Source organism: Stenella coeruleoalba, assembly GCF_951394435.1.
Source record: "Stenella coeruleoalba genome assembly, chromosome: 16".
NCBI lineage: Eukaryota > Metazoa > Chordata > Mammalia > Artiodactyla > Delphinidae > Stenella > Stenella coeruleoalba.
The window spans coordinates 17308165-17329585 of NC_137162.1; the positions used below are offsets into that span (position 1 = coordinate 17308165).

General features: G+C 52.1%; 1 protein-coding gene across 1 annotated transcript in view; it reads right to left on the reverse strand.

Annotated features, from left to right (window-relative positions):
- Window positions 1–16928: 16928 nt before the first annotated feature.
- Window positions 16929–21421, reverse strand: part of VTI1A (vesicle transport through interaction with t-SNAREs 1A) — a 365759-nt gene continuing 361266 nt past the window's right edge. Inside the window, exon 10 of the transcript XR_013824306.1 lies at window positions 16929–18254. The gene's annotated coding sequence lies outside the window, so the exon portion shown is untranslated. The remainder of the gene's footprint in view (window positions 18255–21421) is intronic.

Sequence of the window (21421 nt, forward strand, 5' to 3'; positions counted from 1 at the left end):
CCCCAGGCCCTCAGTGTCCTGGAAACCAGAGAGCTCTGTCTCCAAAGTGTCTCAGAAAGGCGAGGCCACCCCCTCTCCTGTGCAAGGGTCAGTCATTGTGACTTCTGGGTGGAGAGGTGGGGAAAGCCATTATCTAGAGCCAGGCATCGGTGGTGTTCAGGCAGTCTCTCTTTTTAAAAATATTTTTTTAAACAGTATTTTTATTAGTCCTGCTCTTTTTTTAAATAATTAATTAATTTATGTTTTTGGGCTGTGTTGGGTCTTCGTTTCTGTGCGTGGGCTTTCTCTAGTTGCGGCGAGCGGGGGCCACTCTTCATCGCGGTGCGCGGGCCTCTCACTGTCGTGGCCTCTCTTGTTGCGGAGCACAGGCTCCAGACGCGCAGGCTCAATAGTTGTGGCTCACGGGCCCAGCTGCTCCGCAGCATGTGGGATCTTCCCAGATCAGGACTCGAATCCGTGTCCCCTGCATTGGCAGGCAGATTCTCAACCACTGTGCCACCAGGGAAGTCCCAGTCTCTCTGTTTTGATGGGGGAATTTGGGACCCAGAGAACAGGTGAGGCAGGTGGCTTTTGCTGGCCACAAGCCCCGCCCTCTCCTGCTACCTATGCCGGTGGGGACCATCCAATGGGAGTGCCACCTCTCAGGTTCCAGCCAATCAGCAGGCAAGGTGGGCACATGCTCCATCCTGGCCTGGCTGTGCTGTTTATATGCAGAGCCAGGACAGAAGGGTCTCAGTGGAGGGTCCCATGTTAGGGTGGTCTTGACCTCACTAGTACCTGGACTTCCACGTGGCAGGGGCCACTGCTGGGGTGGGTGGGATTCTAGCCACTGCCTCCTCAGGCCGAGGCCCAAGGCCCAGGAGGACCCCGCAGAGCAGGGGCAGAAGGGTGGGCTCTCCGCACCATTCCTCTAACTCATCCTTACCAGCGTTCTCCTCGAACCTGCCCTTTCCCTCCAGCGGGGAATAACGAAAATATTTTCCTGAATGGACATACTTTATGGCTGACTCAGACTCTTCTAGAGCTAGCATTAATGGGAACTAAGTGAAACTGCAGCAGGAAGAGGAACAAAAGTGTTCTCATTCCCCAAGATGGAACTCCAAAGTACATTTTGAGCAGAAAAACCTATTTGAATGGTTCCTCCTGCCTTAAAAAACACAATAAAAACCATATAGTCATTGCGGTATCATTAAAAACAGCGACGACAACACAAAGCCACATGTTCCCACGTTTTGCAGTTTTGCAGAGCGCAGCATGGCAGGGGAAAAGCAAGAGGACCTCTGGACTCCAGGATGTCAAGTTCTAAGTTTTCTATGGTTCAGTGTGTTTTTTTTTTTTTTTTTTTTTTTGCCGTACGTGGGCCTCTCACTGTTGTGGCCTCTCCCGTTGCGGAGCACAGGCTCCGGACGCGCAGGCTCAGCGGCCATGGCTCACGGGCCCAGCCGCTCCGCGGCATGTGGGATCTTCCCAGACCAGGGCACGAACCCCTGTCACCTGCATCGGCAGGTGGACTCTCAACCACTGCGCCACCAGGGAAGCCCCAGTGTGTTTTTTAATGATAAAAAGAATGACACCAGATTTTTGGAAAATGGGGAAAATGACCTATTGATTTTATTTTCCCCTTTCCTTTACATGACCTCACAACATCTCCTAAGGACAAGAACCAGCCTTCAAGTCTGGTTCTGAAGTTCAACTCGAGTTTGGAAGATAAGAAGGAGACCTCGCACTTCACGTCTTTGGAAGAGAGAGGATGGAGAAAGAGGAGGAAAGGAAGTGGAGAGAGAAGGGGCTGCTGTTAGCAGAGGCGGGCAAACCAACCAGCGGCAGGGAACGTTACATCTGGCAGTGACTCCAGGTGCGATACGTCCAGAGGTTCTCAAGCCTTTAATTGATTTGTTTCATTTAAGCAGTAGACCCCCCCTCCCTTTTTTTCCCCAAGTGACATCTTAGGCAAAAGCACAGTATCTAAAACAGATTAAAGTGGTACCTCCCAAAGCCCCATGCCTTGGCATTTCTCCAGCCTTCCTCTTCCTCCTAAACACCTCAGGCTCCTCAATCCACCATCTGCAAACCACAGATCTAACCCAACTTCTGAATATGCCCATGAGGGAACTGAGAGACAGAGGAAGTAATTCATCGGAGAAGATTTGGAAGGTTTCTCGAAGATCATGTGGTAAAGACCTAGCAGAGACAGAACTAGAAACCTGGAAATGGGTAGTGAAGGTGGTGATGAAAGAACCGACCATGAGATGACTTTGAAGAGTGTGATGGTGCGGATCGTGCTTCATTCCCGGAGGCTGGAGACCCCACAGGCTTCCCATGTTCCTCACCTGCTTTTACAGGCTGCTCCAGTTCCAATATCCCTCTCGAGTTCAAGGCTTACAGGGGTCAGTCCACGGGTGGATGGTTACAACGTATACATTTGACCCCCGGGAAAAAGGTCAGTCACCTCAGGAAGCCTTCCAATCATTAGTTTAGAGCAAATTTGTTGCATACAATCCCCCACTCTCCTTCTACACCCATCACAGGCATTGCTAATCAATTGCAGCACCTTTTCCTGGTGAACCTACATACAACCTCAAAACTGTTTCCGACAGAGCACACCAGGCAGCCATCACCAGTTAATCAAGAGCTGGCCCTTAGGATGAAATCTCTTTGTTCTTCCTGGTTTGTGGCTGTGAAACCAGACTCATTGTCTCTTGTCCTTTGGCATCATGACCATGCGCTGTGACAGTCTATATATACCTCAGAAGAGAAGCCTGGAACTACATTTCCCAGAATCCCTTTCTTTGTACAGCTCCGAGTTCGAGTCCTCCAGTGAGAGGCGCTCCTGCAAGAACCGGGAGGTGGAGGAGAAGGAAAATGTCATTCTCTGGCAGTAGCTGCAGCTAGACGCCTGGGCAAAACTCAGATTCTTGAGAATTGCACGCTCTGCGTGATTCAAGCTGTGAATCCAGTGGCAGCCACTGCTGAGATTCCTAGATCCTTTGCTGCTTCTAGGTGAGCTACTGTAGATCACCTGCCTCTGGCAGCTGCCGGCCTGACCTTTCCGCCCCCAGCCCTTCCAGCAGTCGTGCAATTCTCCAATTCCCTGAATTGGAACGCTTCCTATTTATAATACCTAGAGTGGCTTCTGTTTTCCTGTACCCACCCCACCGCCACACACACAGCTATAATAACATTAACACCTTGAGGGCAGGGAACAAAACGTGGCAACAAGATGGACCTGCCCCACCTTGCTAAACACGAAACATGGATTCTTGTTGAGTTTAGCCTTCCTGTTTTCTATGCTGTTGCTGTGGGCCACCTACACCGAATGCAGAGAAGGAAGCAATGGGATGGTGAGTTCCAAAGAAACAGAATAATGGCATCATAGAACTTGGAGCCGGAAGGACCTTTGTACAGAAACAAATGGGTTCTTTTCATTTTACTGATGGGAAAAACTGAGGCCCAGAGAGGCGAGTTACAGACAGTTCATCCCAGAGCTGGGGCTGGAAGCCAAGCTTGCTCACCTGGACTAGTTTTATTCCTTGGCCCCCAGGGTCTCAAACAAGGGGATTCATATAAACTTGCAAGTAAGGCGCAGCTAAGCTGAAATGTATCCCATAAGAGGCTGTGGCTGCTTTGATGGGAGGCAGTAAACACCTGGCCGTAGAGGGAAGCCGAGGTGAGGGGAGTGATCGGGCGTGAGTTCCCTACTCTGCTCAGGGGAGGGGAAAGCAACGAGGGGCAGGTCTCACAACAGCACAGGAGTATGAAAACCACATTGCCCTAATCCTAACCCTATCACGGAAACCTTATCACGTTTCTGCCTATTAACAACTCCTCTTAAAGAAATCCTTGTTTCTGTATCCAATTGTTGGAAAACATGTCAGGGAATTACAATTAACTGTGTTAATTGTAATCATCCTTTTGCTGCCACTGGCCTTGGGGCTGTGGGCTGCATCAGATCAGATTCCTAGTAGCAAGCCACCGATTTAGCAGAGAGAATTTTTTGGAAAGCTGTTGGGAAGTGACAGAATTACCAGGAAGGCAGGGGGAGAACTATGTTTAGAAACTGTGCCCTAGACAGTGGATGCCCTCCCCCCACCCCGGGATGCTGCAAAACCCTGGGTGCGTGAGCGCCCTCCACTGCCTGGGCCCTGGATGCTACGTCCCCTTCTGGTGCTGGTGCCTCTGAAAGTGGCGGTGCCTGCCATGCGTGCCCTCAGGATGAATTCTTCCTCTATTTTGAGATGCCAGCTCCAGATTCATCCCTGCTTGGGGCATCTGGAGACGCCAGATGCCCACTTTTCCCTGACCGCTGGCAGGGACAGCAGTCCTCTGGCAGGCTCTGATGCTGGGCAGTCATGTGACCAGTGACCATTGCAGGTTCCGTCTTGGCGCTGGGGCTTCAGAGGCTCCTCTTCTATCAGTCTAGTACCACTTCCTCTAACCCAGATGCCTGAGAGCCCACATTAATGGGGTTTCTCTGGACTTAGGGCTTTGCCTCCTGTTAAAGTATAAAGACCAATCTTTCCATCACTTCCTCCTCAGTGTGAATGAACAGCAGTTGGGTTATTTCCCAGGACACCCCCGCCTAGCTCCTTTATACGGGGTGCCCCACTAACATTTTTGTGAACCTCGCCTTATGGTGGACTGTCCCCCACCCGGTCAGCTCTTGGGGGAACCACCCTTGCTTCCCTTGAGATGAGGGCCTAGGTGGGGAGAGCCTCACAGTGGCGGGTCCCGGGAGGACCCAGTCTGCCTTTGCTTTCCCCTAGGAAAGTCCTGGGCGAAGACTGCCCCACTGAGGAAGCAGTGAGTTCAGGAGGATGTGCCTACACGTATCCTCCTGAACACTTTTCTGAACCTTTGGCAGCTGGGTCTGGTGGCCACACATCCCCGCCATCACCATCCCGACTGGCTGCCAGTTTCTGTTTACATACATTTCCTAGGTGCCAGGCGTCGCGCTAAGTATCTAACCAAAATTAGCTCATTGAATCTCCTCCCCTTAACAAAGAAGACAACTGTGGCCTGAGCCACACAGCCAGCATGGGGCTGGGATTTGAACCCATGCAAAGCCCAGTCCTAGGCTCTTTCCCCCAAACACAGCTCCCCTCTCCACCCCTCCCCCACATCATACACAAGAAAATATAAAATCATCTCCTGCTCACTTTCCCCCCAAGGCAGATGTTCTGAGAACCAGCTAATTCTTAGGGCACCTGGCCCACCTGACCACTCAGGGTGCCGACACTCCCGGCAGGCAGACAGCGGGGCAGCTGCCCTGGGGTCTCTTGGTGGGTAGAGAGGGAGGGACAGAACCTCACCGAGTACCCGTTACATTCCAGGGAGGCACCAGGCGCTTTTCGTACGCTGGCATCGTGGAAATAAATGAACCAATCAAATGAGAAAAGCAAAGGCTATTTTTTCAGAGCTATAGCAAGGGAGTCAGCCACCATCACTTGCCTTTGGCAGAGACTCAAAGGCAGGCAGAGGGGTGGGCAAGCTTTAGAGCGGAAAAGAGGGAGCTTCACGTGTGCTGGTGGGAGGCTGTTGGCCTGGGAGGCTGGAGGCAGCTAAATGGAAGGGGGCATCCTATCCTGTGTGATGGGTGAGGGGCGCATATTTGGCTTTCTCCGGTTGGTCCTAAGTTGGAAACAGGGAAAAAATTAGGGAAGCTGTCAGTTACTAATCGAGTTGTGGTCATTTGGGGCCCATTGTTACAGAAGTTATTGTTTAGCTTCCCGGATTGTCGCTGGACGTAGCAGGCCGGCTTCTGCAAGGCTGACTTACAGCAGGCTGGCCTCCCAGGTTGGTTAGTATAGATGAGGGGTTGCTGCGGGTTACAAGCCCAAGTTCTACTTTTATGTGTGGTCTGGCCATTGTCTGTTCGTTCTTTCAGTCTCTCAGCACTTAATCCCCACAGCAGCCTATCTTACAGATGAGGAAACTGAGGCCCAAGGAAGTCAAATAACGTGGCCTCAGCTGGGATGGGTATGGGAAGCCAGGCCTGCCTGATCCCTGATTCCAAGTTTGTCTCCCCCTTTAATCCATCCCCACACACCAGCCAGGGGTCCTTAAAGACAGAAAGCAGCTGGTCTTATTCCCTGGCTTAACCCCGCCCCACCCACCCCACCCTGTGCTGCTTCCCCTTTCTCTTAGAATAAGATCCAGCCTCCATCTGAGACCCACAAGCCTGCAGATTCAACCCCACCCACATTTGGGGCCTCAGCTGCTCTCCCTGGGTTCCTCCAGGCTCTGTTCCAGGCCCCAGGGCACCTCCCCTGCAGGCCTCCTGAGACCCTGCTTCCTCTCGCCAGGGCCTTTCTGCTCACCTTCCCCAGCCTGGAACTCCTTCCCTGGTCCTCAGCACCCTTCAGAGCACACTCAGGCGTCACCTCCTCTAGCCTGAGCAGCTGCCCTCACAGGTCAGGACCCTGTCACCCCTTCCTTACCCCATGGCATACCTCACCTTCTAATGATACGGGCTTTCAGTTGTTTGTGGACGGTCTGCCTCCCCTCCCAGGCAGAGCTCCGTGAGGACGGGGCACTGACCTCCACTGTTCCCATGTGTTCTCAGTGTCCGGCCCACAGTAGGTGCTCAATAAAAACCTTGTAAATGAATGAGTGAGTGGGTCTTTGACTCCTTCCTCCGTGGCCCATGACTGAGGGAGAGGGTGACACATAGAGCAGCCTCAGGCTGCGACCACAGTGGCTGCCCGTAGCCCCTCTCTTTGGGGTGAGCTGGGCAGCGACTCAGCAAGCAGCCCTCAGGGGAGAAAGTGGGGTGCTCCCAACAGCAGGCGCCCACAGTAACTGAGGGTCACATGCAAAATGGACGGGCTGGGTGATTTATTGGATCGTGTCAAATACTTGTGTCAATTCTCCAAGTCAGCTTTACCAACATTCCCATGTCTCAGTCCATGAAGTGAGGCTCAGGGAGGTTAAGGAAGTCATCTGAAGCCCCCGGCTAGTCAGGGGTTGAGTTGGGGTTTACCCCAGGTCTGATGGCCTTCACAGCAACGTCCCTCTGCCGGCGGCATGGGGCACCTGTCAGGAATTCCGCCGCCGCCGCCGCTGCCCCTCACTTCAGCCTGCTGTCACCTGCGGGGGGGGGGTAATGGCGGGTTGCTGAGTTCCTCCCCCTCCCCTGCTCCGTTCGATGGGATTATGAGGGCGTCTCTATGTGGTTTCAACAAAATAGTGGAGACGCTAAATACAGATTAGATGAGGAAAGAAAATCTATGCTATGACATCATTGCCAGCCCTAATCTCTGCAACATACATGAGCTGACATTATACAGTATAAGCACTTTTCATCTTTCAGTCACTCAAATTGGCTTCCCTGCAGGTACCACATCTGGGTGTTTGTTCAGCCTGTCCGGCCAGAGGGCTCAGCTCCCTGGGACCCCCTGGCAGCTGTCTACGGTGGGCTCTGGGCTCTGGCTCTAACCCCAGGACGACTCAAGGTCTGTCCAGGGAACTACTTGAGGACTGGCTTCCCTACCTGGGCCTCACTTGCAAGCAGAATGAACAGGGCAAGGAAGGGTTCTGGCCTCGGAGGCTTGGCCTCAGCCCTCCTGGGTCTGTCCTCGCCCAGGGCAGGGCTGCACCAGGCCCCGTGAGCACACCTGAAGAGTCCCGGGCAGGGGGAGAAGCACCCAGCGCCCACGGCCAAGTCACCTAACCGTGTGCCTGGACCTTAGCATCGGAGGGCCGAGAGTACGCCACACAAGCCCAGCCTCCAGCCCTTAGCCTGGGCCTGGACTGGGCCGAGTGCTCCCGCACCCACCACCCCCCGGCCCTCTCCCTGTCCCCGTCTCCACTGCCATCCTCAGATGGTTTCATTTCATGATGACCCTGAGGCAAATTCAGATGGCGGATCTGACACTACTGCTTCAAAGGCAAAACGCAAGTCCCCATAATGCCCCCAAATATGACTTCAGGAATATCTGTGGCTGGGAATCATCTACAGGTCTCTAGGGACATGGCTATGACAGAGCCGGGTGTCCCGAGTCCCCAAGACCAGCAGCTGCTCCTGGGGAGCCATTCTCCTTACAGCCGTCCAGGCCAAGCCCTCCTATTTTGCAGATCAGCAAACTGAGACCCAGGGGGGAGAGCGACTTGCTCAGGGGCCATGGCTGGGGTAGAGCCGGGAGCAGAACCCAGGATTTCTGAGGCCGAGGGTGTGCTCTGTCCCTGACGACTGGTGGCTCTGGGTTAGAAGGGGATGGCGGGGTCCTACCCAACAGCACCTGGAAATCAGGGAGACTACGGGGTCGTGACCTTCAGGATCCACCTCAGTAAGATGGGAAATGAAGGAGTGTCTTTGTGATCTCCTTAACTGCTGCCGTGTGAAACCTTCCACCCTCTCCCCACCAGTTCTGGATCTCTGTCGATCCCATCTCCAGCAGCAGACTTTTTCTGAGACTGTTATTTACCTGGAAGTAGCAATGGCCAGTAGCCACAGCGCAGAGTATGGCGTCTACTCTAACTCGGGGATAAAGCCGGGATGGTGGCATCCCCCGATCAGCCTGAAACCACTGCTCTCCTGACCCCCTTTGATGTCCCACCTGTCCATAGTTAAGTGCATTCCATCTTGCCACTGAAAATGGACTCTCAGATTAGGTCAACCATGGGAAGAGACAGACTCAAGTCACGCTACACATGGCCTGATTCCAAACTTGAACTCTTGTTTGCGCTGATGTCACCCAACCAAGGTTTGACATGAAACTACAACAGAACACTGGGGGGAGCTTGCTGTGAGCGTGGAGGAGATGAAAGCTGAAGTTCTATAATACAGCTTTATAATACTGGAGCGGCGGGCACGCAGAGCACGGGACCAGAAGTCAGGACACTGTGCTATTCTCGACTCTGCCATTAGTTTGCTATGTGCCCTTGGGCAGGTCACTTCCTCTCTCTGAGCCTCAGTTTCCTCATTTTATAAAACCAAGGGGAGGATATCTGAGGCTCCTCCTTTCACTTCTAAAGAGCCCATGGTTCTAGCTTGGTCCCTGGCATGGGTGAAGAAATCAAAGACTCGGTTTCATTTCATAACTTGGGCCCCTCAGCACTTCCCAGTTGGGTCTGGGAACAAAACCAGGCACACACTGACCAAGCTAATCTGAGTTTCGGGGAGGCGGCCAGCAGCCTCGGCTGTTGGAAACTTCACCCAAGAAGAGGGCAGGGTCAGATGCAGGCTGGACAGAAGCTTAGTCCTGCGGCGCAAGTGCTGTGATTGGCACTGAGGCATCGATGTGTATTCACACTGGAGCCTCAGTTTTCCGAGGCTCAAGTGTCATTAGCTGCCGTTTTTGATCAATGGGAAACAGTGATAGCAACAAACAGTAATGTCCATTTGCTGACAATTTCCATCGTTTGTGGCATTTAATTAGCATAATTGACCTGGATTGAAACTTTTTCTCCACCTGAATTTCAAAATACATCACTGCTCTCCCACCCCAATACATCTGAGAAATTTTCTTTTTTTTTTTTAAATGAGGTTTTAACTAAAGCCCAATATCAAAACACTATATAATACTTTTATCTCATTGAAGACATTTGATGCTTATTAAAATATTATTGCTTTAAGGCTTATTTTGATTTTTTGCCCAAGAGTATATGCAAAGCCTTGCTACTCAGATAATAACAAAGAAAGCTTAAACATGAAAAAAACACATGAAAGGTAATATGTTCCCCATTAGTCCCAGTATCATTTCCCCAGGATTACTGCTTTCCAAATATAGCTTTAGTTTAAAAATAAAAGGCCGTTTACAGTAATGGGACACTTGCTACTACTCTGGAGCATATGCGCCCTGCAAGGGGCTAGCACCACAGCTTCATGGAACAGGGACTGTGGGGGAAAGGGCTGGCTTAAAACCCTCCAGCAGTCTCCTCCAAGGCGCCCCAGACAGGCCACCCGCCCTGACCCAAGGGCCTCTTTCAGAACTGCTTTTTTGTGTATTGTTTCTTCCAGAGATGAAAACATTTTGGAATCTGGCAAATAATCAGTTGGGCACCACCCACGAAGAGGGGTGACGTCCTAGAATTCGTCATTCTGGCTTCATGTATGGGAGACAGCGTGGCTGCCGTCCATGGGAAAGGGGTCCTTTTGGATTTGGGGGTCGCTTTTGTCCTGGGAGATCCAGGGGTGACAAATTCCAGACGGGAAGATTTAAATCATTCAGGAAGCCCATGGGTGATGTGCAAAAGCTTGGTTTATTTGACCCAGACGTGGAATTTTTTTGCTAGGGATAGCTCAGGCCCATTTGCAGTTGGATGAACTAATCTAGCTAAGGGCAGCACAGTTGTGTACAGAGCAGGGCTCTCTCAAATGGCAGCGAGGGCCACTGCAGTTTGTATCCACGGGCTGGCCTGTGCCGAGTACCCACCGGAAGCCACCAGCCTGCTGAGGGCCCCTGAAGGGACTCATGTTGCACGTTTGCTATTTTGGTCCAACAATGCAGGCCCCTTCCGGTTTCAGGAGCCAGTCTCCTGGCACTCATCAAGCGCCCGGCTTCGAGAGGCTTCCGAGAGCCAGGGAGCAAGCTTCCAGCCTGAAGGGAGGGCGATGTGCTCCTGGTTTTAAATCCCCAACTAAATGCCAACCATACCTTGTTGTCAGCAGAGAGGGGAAGATCAAGAGGCAGCGATGGGAGAGAATGGAGAGGTGGTAACAAGAGCTAAAATTTATTGCCCCGAAGCTTGCATTCTGACTCAGAGGAGGCGGCGCTGCAAACGGGGCCAGGGGCTCTGCTGCACCAGGCACTGCCTCTGCCACAGGGCAGGTTCCTTGCGTGGAGCCAGTTACAAGTTGGGCAGGGGTGGGGTGATGTCTCTACGTCCATTTTGGGACGTAGTCCATCTGACGTCAGAATTTGGACCCCAGTATCTGGCCTCCTCTCGTTACTGCTCTTCAGGCTCCCAATTCCTCCTTTAGGCCGAGAACTGCTCATTCCCCTTTGCCCTCCTAGTCCAGTGGCTACACAGAGCGGGCAGCCAGCTCACTTGAGCTGAGATAACAAGCTCCCGTGGGTGACAGTCTCCTGAAAAGACCAGCGGCCTGGGGGCGGAGCCAGTTCTGTAACCGCGATGACTGCTGCCCTTCGCTGAGCACTTACTACTGCCCAGGTCCAGAGCTAAGTGCGCTCCGTGGTTCTCTCGTGGAATCCTCGCGTCAGCACCCTGGCCGAAGGTCATCTGGCCATGCCGACTTGCAGGCAAGGGAACTGGGGTGCGGGGAGGCTTATTCACTTACTGAAGCTCACACAGCTAGTGGGCAGCTTGGCTGGCTCCCGCGCCTGAGTCTGGCCACCTCGACAAACCGCCTCCCTTGCCTCACGTCAGCTCCCCGTCCTGAGCTCCCAACGGTGGCTCCAAAGCCCCTGGGAGGGGTAGAAGATGGAGTCAGTCCCTTTGGAATAAGGCTTGACTTGGTGTCACTGCATTTTTCTAGGGACACTCCTTCCTTGGGAGGTGATCAGCATCACAGGACTTGAACATGCACCAGTAGGTACTGAATAATTTTCTTCCAGCATTTTGATGCCCTGAGGAGAAATACAGGTGTGGAGGGGGTGGGGCCCAGATGCGATTCCTGCCCTCCAGGAGCTCACAGGGGTAGAGAAAGAAAGGAGAAAGGGCTGTATTAAGTGGCTCAAAGAGTGGCACGGTTGCATCACAAGATGAAGGAGCTGAGATCTACCTTAAGATCATAGAGTCGTAATGATTAATCTACAGATGGGGAAAATAGAGGCGTAAAGAAAGAAAGTGATTTGTCCGGAGTCATTCAGTTAGCTTAGAACAAAGCTGGGGCCAGAACTTAGAGGTCTCCACACTCCTAGCCTCTTCCTCACTCCTCTGCCTGAGTCCCTAGTGGCTGGTGAGGCAGGATGGACATGAGTGGGCCCTGGTAGGAGTAGAAGCAGGCGGCCAGGGGAGGGAGTGTGAGGCCCCTCCAGGTACAGGAGGTGGCATGCACGTGATGTGGGCGTGGGAATGCGGTGGGCTGGAGGTGAATAGATTGCATTCCCCAAATTCGCTCTCACTGATGAGTACAGGCTGCAGGGACTGCTGGGTTGAAGAGGATTCTGAGGACGAAAGAGAGCCAGGATCAGTTAGCAGTGTCCGCTGGGAACTCAGGGTTGGGGACAGGAGGTGATCCGGCCACATGCTTGTCATCCCCGGCATATGGTGTGTTTAAAGGACACTGACCCTGGGACTTCCCTGGTGGTGCAGTGGTTAGGAATCCGCCTGCCAATGCAGGGCACACGGGTTCGAGCCCCGGTCCGGGAAGATCCCATATGCTGCGGAGCAACTAAGCCCGTGCGCCACAGCTACTGAGCCTGCGCTCTAGAGCCCGCGAGCCACAACTACTGAAGCCCGTGCGCCTAGAGCCCGTGCTCTGCAACAAGAGAAGCCACCGCAATGAGAAGCCCGCGCACCGCAACAAAGAGTAGCCCAGCTGGTTGCAACTAGAGAAAGCTTGTGCACAGCAACGAAGGCCCAAAACAGCCAAAAATAAATAAATAAAAAAATAAAGGCCATTAACCCGTGTTAGTTCTTCTGACCCCCTGACAGATCCTGACTGAGGGTTGGTGATGGGCGGACTTGCTGCTATTAATTTCTCTTTTGTGGACAATTTCCTGTTCACTCTGGCTCACCTGGTGCTGATCTCAGCAAATTCCCCGCATCTGTTCCATGGGACCTGTCGCCTGCCAAAGGTGGGCTGCCAGCCCTGCAGGGGAGGCAGCGGGGCCAGCCGTCGTAGGAGGGCCTAGGCAGGGGGAGAGAGCAACTGCAGAGCTCCACAGGCCACGGAAGAGCCACTTGTGTCCTGCATTTCAAATGGGCTCCGATGGCCACTGCCAGAGATGCTGTATCTCTGCTGAGTCAGAGCCGTTTCAGACTCCATTCCCCCATAACGAGTGAGGTTCTCCGGGAAACATTTCCGTATTGGACGTGAGGGCTGTCCAGGTAAGGCAAGAGGACAATCTAAAAGCCAGAAGTTATGACTTTTGATCTAAGCGCTGGCTTTGAAATATTCAAAACTCCCCTGGAACGCACTTGGGTCAGTGCTGTCCTTCATTTCTCCGAGAAAGGGAAACAGCAATTTGGACACGAGGAGCCTCTGGGCGGTGTGGGGGGCTGGCACATCTGTGGGGTCCTCTGGCTAAAGCAAATGGAGGTGCAGGTGGAGCCTAAGCGCACAGAGGCCGAGGGGGCTCAGGTGGGGTACCAGCCCCCTTGGTCTAAATTCCCCATGGCCCCTTTCCAGCCAAAGCAAGAGCCTGGGGCCAGCGGGCCAGTAGCAGGACGAGACTTCCTGGGTTGGTAGTCCTTTTCACGTTTCACGTGTTCTATTTCCCCACCTCTGAGTGTAATCTGACCTACCAGCGTGGAAGGCTTTGGGGGTTTTGAACTTGCCCTACATCAAATACACCCCCTCCTGCACTCAGGAGAAAACCCCAGCCACTCGGCTGCAGACTCCGAGGGCATTTGATTGTCTAGAACACATCAAACAGCCCAAGTCTTCCTCGTAAAAGTTTTACAAGAAAATCATTGAAGACTAGCCGAGCTATCCTTTCCCTCTCCTCCTCCTTAAATTCCAAACCTGAGCTGATATGCTCGATTCCCACACTTGGGTGTCAGCTGGGCCGGCAGAGCGCTGGGCTGGCGGGCATGCGGCGGCAGAAACCTCAGCCCCTGGATCATTACGCTTGCAGGCCACGACTTGTGGGATCCAGTGATTTGGACATATTTTATTTAACCAGCTTAGTAAAAGGTAATATTCAGCAGCTGTGATCTATAGCAGAATTACAATTTTCAGGGTCAAGGAGGGATTTTGATATTAGGAGGTTGGGCAGAATTGCTATGAAATCTCATGAGCCGTCTTTAAAAATAAATGAGAAAATAGGTTATCCAAGAGTCATTGTAAGGGAAAAATCAATAGGCAGTGTCTATTCACTTGGGCTATCAAAATCCTTGAAATGTGAACAAAAGTTTCACGTTTAGTGTACTGTAGGTTTTGAAATATCAGCGCTGGAGGCTCGGTGGGTCCAAATTCATTGTGCTGTGCATCCAAACGAGGTGAATCTTGTGAAGCTGCTTGGCTTCCTCATAAGAGAGAGTGGAGTGTCTTGGTGACCGCATTAGACGGGGGAAAGGAGACTCCTCCGAGGCAGGCGGTCCAGGCACCAACAGGGAGAAGCACCTGCTGCTCTGGGAGTGGGTGTGGCCAGTGGCTCAGCGCCCCTTCTGGGTGCTGCCTCCTGTCCCACGGGAGGGCGGGGCCACGTGTCTTCCCGCCCGCGCAATTCACAGTGCCTCTGCCCTCGGATGGGAAATGATCATTTAATGGCGAACTTCCTGCCGGTGGAATTTTGGCTGCGCCGGTCACCTGGAATGATAGCAGTTGTCTCCCATTCATTCATTCATTCATTCCAAATCAACCATTTTTTTTTTTCCAGTGTCTCAAATGTGTCTTCAAATTTCCTTCAGGATGCTATACCCTTGGCATTGATAGGCTCAAGTCGGCCCCAGCAAGACCGCCTTACCTCTCCAGGGTCTGTGACTGAATTCCTACGGCAGCTAATTGCCAGGGAACCACTGGGTCTCCCTCACCAGCCTGTGAGCTCTGGGCAAGGCAGAAACTCTCTTTTGTGGTCGGTGCTCTTTTCCAATCCTTGGTGCCATGTCTGACATTTAGTGTTAAAAATATTTTAAAACTTTTTTTAAATGAATATTTTTTAATGAATAAAAAAAATGAATATCTTCCTTTTTTTTTTTTTGGAATCTAAGGCATTCCTGAAGTATTTAAAGGCCATAATCATGAAGAATCTTTAACGAAAACAAAACACCCAAAAGTCCCCCACCTTCAATCATGTATCTCTACCATGATGTGTCACAGATCGGCTCATTTAATCAAGATGAATCAGATGGTGATGGTTTATCATATGCCTCATGGTGCTTTCCATGGATTACCTGGTTGAATCTTCATATCTGTCCTTGGGGTGGCTGACCTTTTCCCTACTTTACAGTCAAGGAAACTGAGGCTCAGTAGATCATCCCAACACACCGACGAGGGAACCAGAGCTCATGTCCAGGTCTGTGATGCCATCTCTTCAAAGCCATGTCTTGGGGCAATTAAAGAAGAAGAAGAAAACTTGTATTCAAAAGCAACCTTAAACCTGATCCAAGTTTCATCATTAAAAAAAAAAAATGAGTGTCTATGCTCACAGCACAGAAATTGTAATAAAGCACTACTGAAGATTTATAATACCCCTTCAATTAGAAAGGGAACGGGGTGGGGGCTTCCCTGGTGGCACAGTGGTTAAGAATCTGCCTGCCAATGCAGGGGACACGGGTTCGGGCCCTGGTCTGGGAAGATCCCACATGCCGTGGAGCAACTAAGCCCGTGCGCCACAACTACTGAGCCTGCGCTCTAGAGCCCACGAGCCAAAACTACTGAGCCCGTGTGCCACAACTACTGCAGCCCACGTGCCTAGAGCCCGTGCTCTGCAACAAGAGAAGCCACCGCAATGAGAAGCCCACACGCAGCAACGAAGACCCAACGCAGACAAAAATAAATGAACAAAATAAATAAACTTACAAAAAAAAAAAAAAGGAAAAGGAACGGGAAGTAAGATAAATAATCCAAATGCAAAAGATGGGAATAGCGGACTTTGGAATTAGGCATTTTATTTAACTCATCAAATAATACAAGTTAGTTCAGGAAACAACAATCAAAATGTATTACTTGTACTAACGATATGTAGAACCACGTTTCCAAGAAATCTAATGAAGATAAATGCTGGAAATAAATTATTACGTGGAATACGGCAAATAAATAGATTTTTACAAAAAAATAAACCCTGTGAATATTAGAAAAAAAATGTGAGGTTCGGTGGTGCTGGAGGAAGTTGGAACTTGAAACTAATGCCTGAATGAGATGTAAGAAACAGCAGCACATTAATGAAAATTAGCAACAGACATTTGAACTCCGTTTCCTCATCCCCTTGGTTTTAGGAGTGATTTCTCCCCAGCCCCGAGACGGGCTTCGAGCCATCGCTCCTGACACCCACCGTCTAAGTGATCCAGATAATGTAATCGCAGCATCATTAGGAACCATGAAATTGCAATTCCTCGGGGAAGGAGCGCTATCGCTCAGTTACACAGAGAAGAGCGATTAATTAGCAGATCTCAGTTTAAAGTGACTATGTACTACATGGGTTCTAATCCCACGCCGGAGCAGCTCGCAGGCCTAATGAATTATCTGGAGGAAGTCGAGCTGGAGCCAGAAGACGTCACTCAAAATGTGATAATAAGTAAAATAAGACAAACTTTAAAAACCCGAAACTTGAAAATGATAGATCATCCACTATCGAGGTAAAGCTGTAAAGGAAGCCAAAGTGGGGGAGGTCAGCTAATTTTTCCTCTCCTGAAATGGCACTGTTGAGTGTGCAATTTAATATTTGGACTCCATTTGAGGCAACTTGATCTAAATGGACTCATTCATTCATTCACTCCATACATAGTATTTTAAAGTGACAACACTTTTATAGAATATGACGGGCTGGACCCATTCAACCCTTGGATAGTGAGTCCTCAAATGTCAGGCAAGGCAGATTGAACGCTGCACTTGAAACCCACCCCCGTCCATTATGTTAGCTTTGGAAACAATTCTGAAATGGACATCTCTGCCCCTTGGCAGTGTAACTGGAATCAGAATTCTTACGATTCTCAGGAAGATGATCCTGCAACCCAAACCCGGTTGGCACCCAGCCTCCTTGGTGCCTACGCTGAGCTTCGAACTAGGCTCTGAAATTCTGATTCTCGCCAGAAAATAGGATGGATGAGTGCAGAGATCAACACACTGTTAGGCTCAGCTGTTGGGCCAGCTGCCATCTTTCCACTTCACAACTTGCTTGGATTCCAGATTCAACCTCTCTGGGCACTGATGCCTCCATTCTGTATGTATGGGAGGTGGCAGGTGGTCAGACTGGGGCTTTAGTTCTAGGACGGAACACCTGGGGAGAATGCCTGGGGGAGGGGCTGACCTGTCAATGGTGGTGAAACCCACAAAAGGGAGGGGCTGAACTCCTGTTTGAGAAAGAAAGGCTGTGGCTCCAAGGCTGGGGATCGGCACGGCACCACACACTGGTTTCTAAATCTCTTTCATGGACTTTATCCAAGTGCACGTTCATAACGCGCCCGTGAGCAAGGGTGGAGAAGCACAGTGCTAATGGTCTGGTTTCCTGATAGGAAAATGGATGCCCGAGAGGCAAAGTGACTCATCCAGGTGGGAATGGCTCCGAAATTCGTGAGATCCAGAGCAGAACGGAAACATGGAGCCCCATGTTCAAAAAGCAAGAAAAAAATGCTTTTTCCCTTTCATCCCAGGTCTCTCTCTCAATTTCTCATGGTGTTTAAAAACATCTAGTTAATGTTCTACTAAGTTAAGTCAAAATGTTAAGTTATTAGCACAAATTGTACCATTCACTTTTATATTGTAGAGTGCCAGTTTTAAAATGCAAACGTCAGCAGATTTAACACGTGTGGAATCGCCAAAGTTGTGCACTGTATTCCGTGGCTCTTAACAGAGTGCCTCAAACTGGCCAAAAGAGACAAGCCAGACTCGGGAAGGTGGGAAGAAGTAGGAGAGGGTTCCCCCAGGCGGGGAGCGGGCCAATGGGGATTCTCCTGGGGGAGTGCAGACCCTCATGGGCCTGGGCCCTGCCTGGTAGCTCGGGGCCCGCATTGCCCTGGAGCCTGAAGGTCAGGTTCCCTTTCTCCCCAGTGGCTGGACGGACACGCTGTGCCCCAGGTCTGGGGCAGGAAGTTGAGCCAGGCATCTCCTTCCATAGGCCCCCTGCCCCAACTGTCAGCAGATGGGCAACCTCAGAATGCACTGGATACACTGGGTACCTGGATCGGGGGGACCAGAGGCTTGTCCCTGCTGAGCACCCCATGAATGCACCCTGATGCTGCCAGCACAGGGAGGGGGCTGCAGCCACCATGCCCCACCCCAGACACTATGGGGTGTGCATCCTGTCCCCGCTCCTCGCCATGCCTGTGCCCAGGCTGGGGGCAGGTGGGCAACGGTTGCTGAGTGAAGGTGGGGAGGGGGAAGGCCAGATGGTACTAGGGTTCCAGGGGACAGAAGAGGGAGCAGCTGAGAACCAGACCCAAGGAACAGGGAGGTGGTGGGAGGCAAGACCACGTGAGCGGAGGCTCCAAGCCCCCAGTTCACGGTCCACTGTCCCATCAGACTTCATCTGCAAAACACAATTACAAAGATAAAACTATTAAGAATTTCAAGACAGCAACACAGAACATTAAACCCCAAGTACAGGGGCCTTCTGAGTGCGGGGCCCGTGATACCGGCCCTGCACCCAAGCCCACTCAGAAGCTCAGCAGGCCACGTCTCCTGGTCTTTCGGAAGGTTCTACATGCCAAGGCTGCCATCTTACCCCTGGGCCCTTTGCCCTGCTTTGTCGGGAACATTCCCTTTTCCCTGCCATGGATGACTGGAGTTGGCAGGGACCTCCCTTCCAGCCCAACTTGCTGGTTTGCTGGGTGAGGAACCAAAGCCAGGAACAGGGTATGACTTGCAAAAGGCACAGCAGGGCCCAGGGCTCCGGGCACCTGAGGCCCAGCTCAGCCCAGAAGATACCAGACTTTGAGAAAAGCCCAAAGCCTCGTGGGTCTTGTTGCCAGGCTGCTCCTGGGTGTGAATGCACTGCAGCCACCACCAGGACCAGCATCTTCAGGGCCCCCCAGATCTAAGGCAGCATCCCCTCAGTATGAGAGGCCAAGGCGTTGCCGGTGTCCCCTGTGGGCTCAGCATCAGGGTGGGGCCTCTACTCGCTACTTAATTGTTTCTCACAAGATTCCTTTGGTGGAGGGGAGCGGCTAGTGATGGTGGAGGGTGAAGAGTGATTGCAGGGACTTGAGGACAGAAATGATGCTCACAGCTCAGATGAGGAGAGAACCAGGGTTTCCCCTGCCAATTCCTCAAAAGAACAAGGATCTGACATTTGGGGGGAAAAAAAGGGATCATAGCCAGCATGGATGGAAATGAGTTTTTCTGTACATCATGGTTTAAAAAACGTAACTGAGGGGCTTCTCTGGTGGCGCAGTGGCTGAGAGTCCGCCTGCCGATGCAGGGGACACGGGTTCGTGCCCCGGTCCGGGAAGATCCCACATGCCGCGGAGCGGCTGGGCCCGTGAGCCATGGCCGCTGAGCCTGCGCGTCCGGAGCCTGTGCTCCGCAATGGGAGAGGCCACAGCAGTGAGAGGCCCGCGTACCGCAAAAAATAAAACACAAAAAAACCAAAAAACGTAACTGAGGAACATAGGCCCCCGTGGTGTGAAGGCCAACAGTACCAAGGAGGCCAGTGTTCCTGTGGCCGGGCCGTGGCTTCCAGAATGTGGTGCTGGTTGAAGAAGAGAGAAGCCTGGCCGGAGGCTGAAGACCTGGCATCCACCCCTCGCGCTGCCACCGACTTCCTGGGTGATCCTGAGCAAGTGTTGTTCCCTCTCTGAGCCCCGTTCCCCCATCTGAAGATGAGCAGGTTGTCTAATGGCCCCTAAAGCTCACACAGCTTGAGGGCTCTGTGAGCCCAAGCTCGTCCACCTGCTTGGCTTTTGCCATCCAAACTGTCACCAAGGAGGCCAGCATGGAGCTCAAGGGACGGTGATCCATGTTTCCTCATTTCAAAACCCTGCTCTCAGGCTCTGTGTGTTTCATCTCTCCTCAAAAAGGAGCTCAGGGAGGCCCGTCCGGAGGCCGGGATGCCCAGGCGCCTCCAGGCCCCGAGTGCCACGTGGCCAGACATCAAAGTGTCTCCAGTGTCTGGGGGTGCTGCTGGGGGAGGGTGATCAACTCACCCACGTGCCCAAGTCTGGATTCTGCTTCTATTTTCCCCGTTCCACATGGAGGACAGAGGGGGGAGAAGAAGGGGAGAGAAGCCTTTGAAAAGATGTCTCCTGCCCGCTCTGCTCAGCCCGGCCACACTCCTGTGGTGCAGCTCTTAGCCACTCGGCAACTTTTTTCCCTTTCATGATATTTTGGGTTTCCGATCGCCTTCCAAGTCAAACTTTTATCATTTAATAAGCAGGGAGAAGGAAATCCTCCAAGTCAGTCCCAGTCTAAATGGTCCCCATTCCTGTCCCTGGCCTCTCCTGGCTGGTCCTGCTGCACAAGGGGCCAGTGCTCACGAGGACCCATCCACCGACAGGTAAGCGTCAGCCCTACTCCTGCTCCAGTGGGGCGACTGCACAAACGTAGTCGTGGAGATTGCAAGGAGGAATGAACACACAGCACTGCTGTTTGGAAAGGACTTTGCCAAGCAATTTATGGACATGGGCCTTAATCTCAGGGGCAGCAGTGGAAGGCGCTTGCCTGAGAGCAGAGAGCAAGACAGGATGCTGGGCATGAAAACAGCTTTCTGACCACCAGCCCCAGGGCTGGGGGGTTATTTTACCTGTTTTCTTATCTATCTTCTTGACCGTGTGTCTTTGGGGCCTGGAACATAGTAGATGCTCAATAAATATTTATTGACTCGCTGGATAAATCTGATTATACCTCTCATGTTTCGAACAGGGAAAGATTTGATTATTTAGAAGTCTTGTTGGGGACGATAAAAAGCTCACTGAAGCCATCTAGCTCTCCCCGCTCTGTGATTTCTTGGGAGGGGTGGGCTTGGATGAAGAGGAGATGGAAATGATGCAGAGAGAGGCTCTGAGGGTCACAATGCCCCGCTGTGCCAAGACCCCTGGGTAGGGCAGTGTGGGGAGGGTCTGCTCAGGGCATAAGGGAGCCGTCTGGGCTCTTCCCTAAATGTCAAATTGTGCACCGCAGTGGCCTTGGCCTCCTGTCACCTTCAGCAGGACCTGGGCAGGAGGTTGGAGCAGCTCACGGAAGGACGTATCTGCTGGGCCCCAAGGTAAACTGTGCTAACGGCACACCTCCCTCCCTGTTCTGCTCTCCTTCTCAGCAAGGGCACTGCTGAGGGAGGTGTCCCAGGGCCCTCAACCTGTTACCTCTCTCGGCAGAATGCACGTGTTCTCAGAAGCCCCGTGTCTGCCTGAGCAGCCCTGGGCCCTGGCCGGGTGTGTGTGGACTTTTGGGGCAAGGCTGTGTCCCCGGTAACCCATCCATTACCCAGAAGGGTAGCTGATGCCAGGAGAAACCTCCAGAGAGCTGGTCCCAGGGAACCCAGGCCCCCTTCCCTTCTCCTCTTTCTTCCAAAGACCGCTAACTACTCCCTTGAGTGGTGGGTCGCTTCTCCCCCAAATGCCACATCTCCCACAGGAAACGGTCAGACCGGAAAGGTTCATCCAGAGGGATCGGTCGTTGATGAAGCTGCCTGGGGGATTATGAATCTGCCTTTTTCCAGGGTCCAAGGTCAGAAACCAAAGGAGGAGTCTTTAAAGGTGG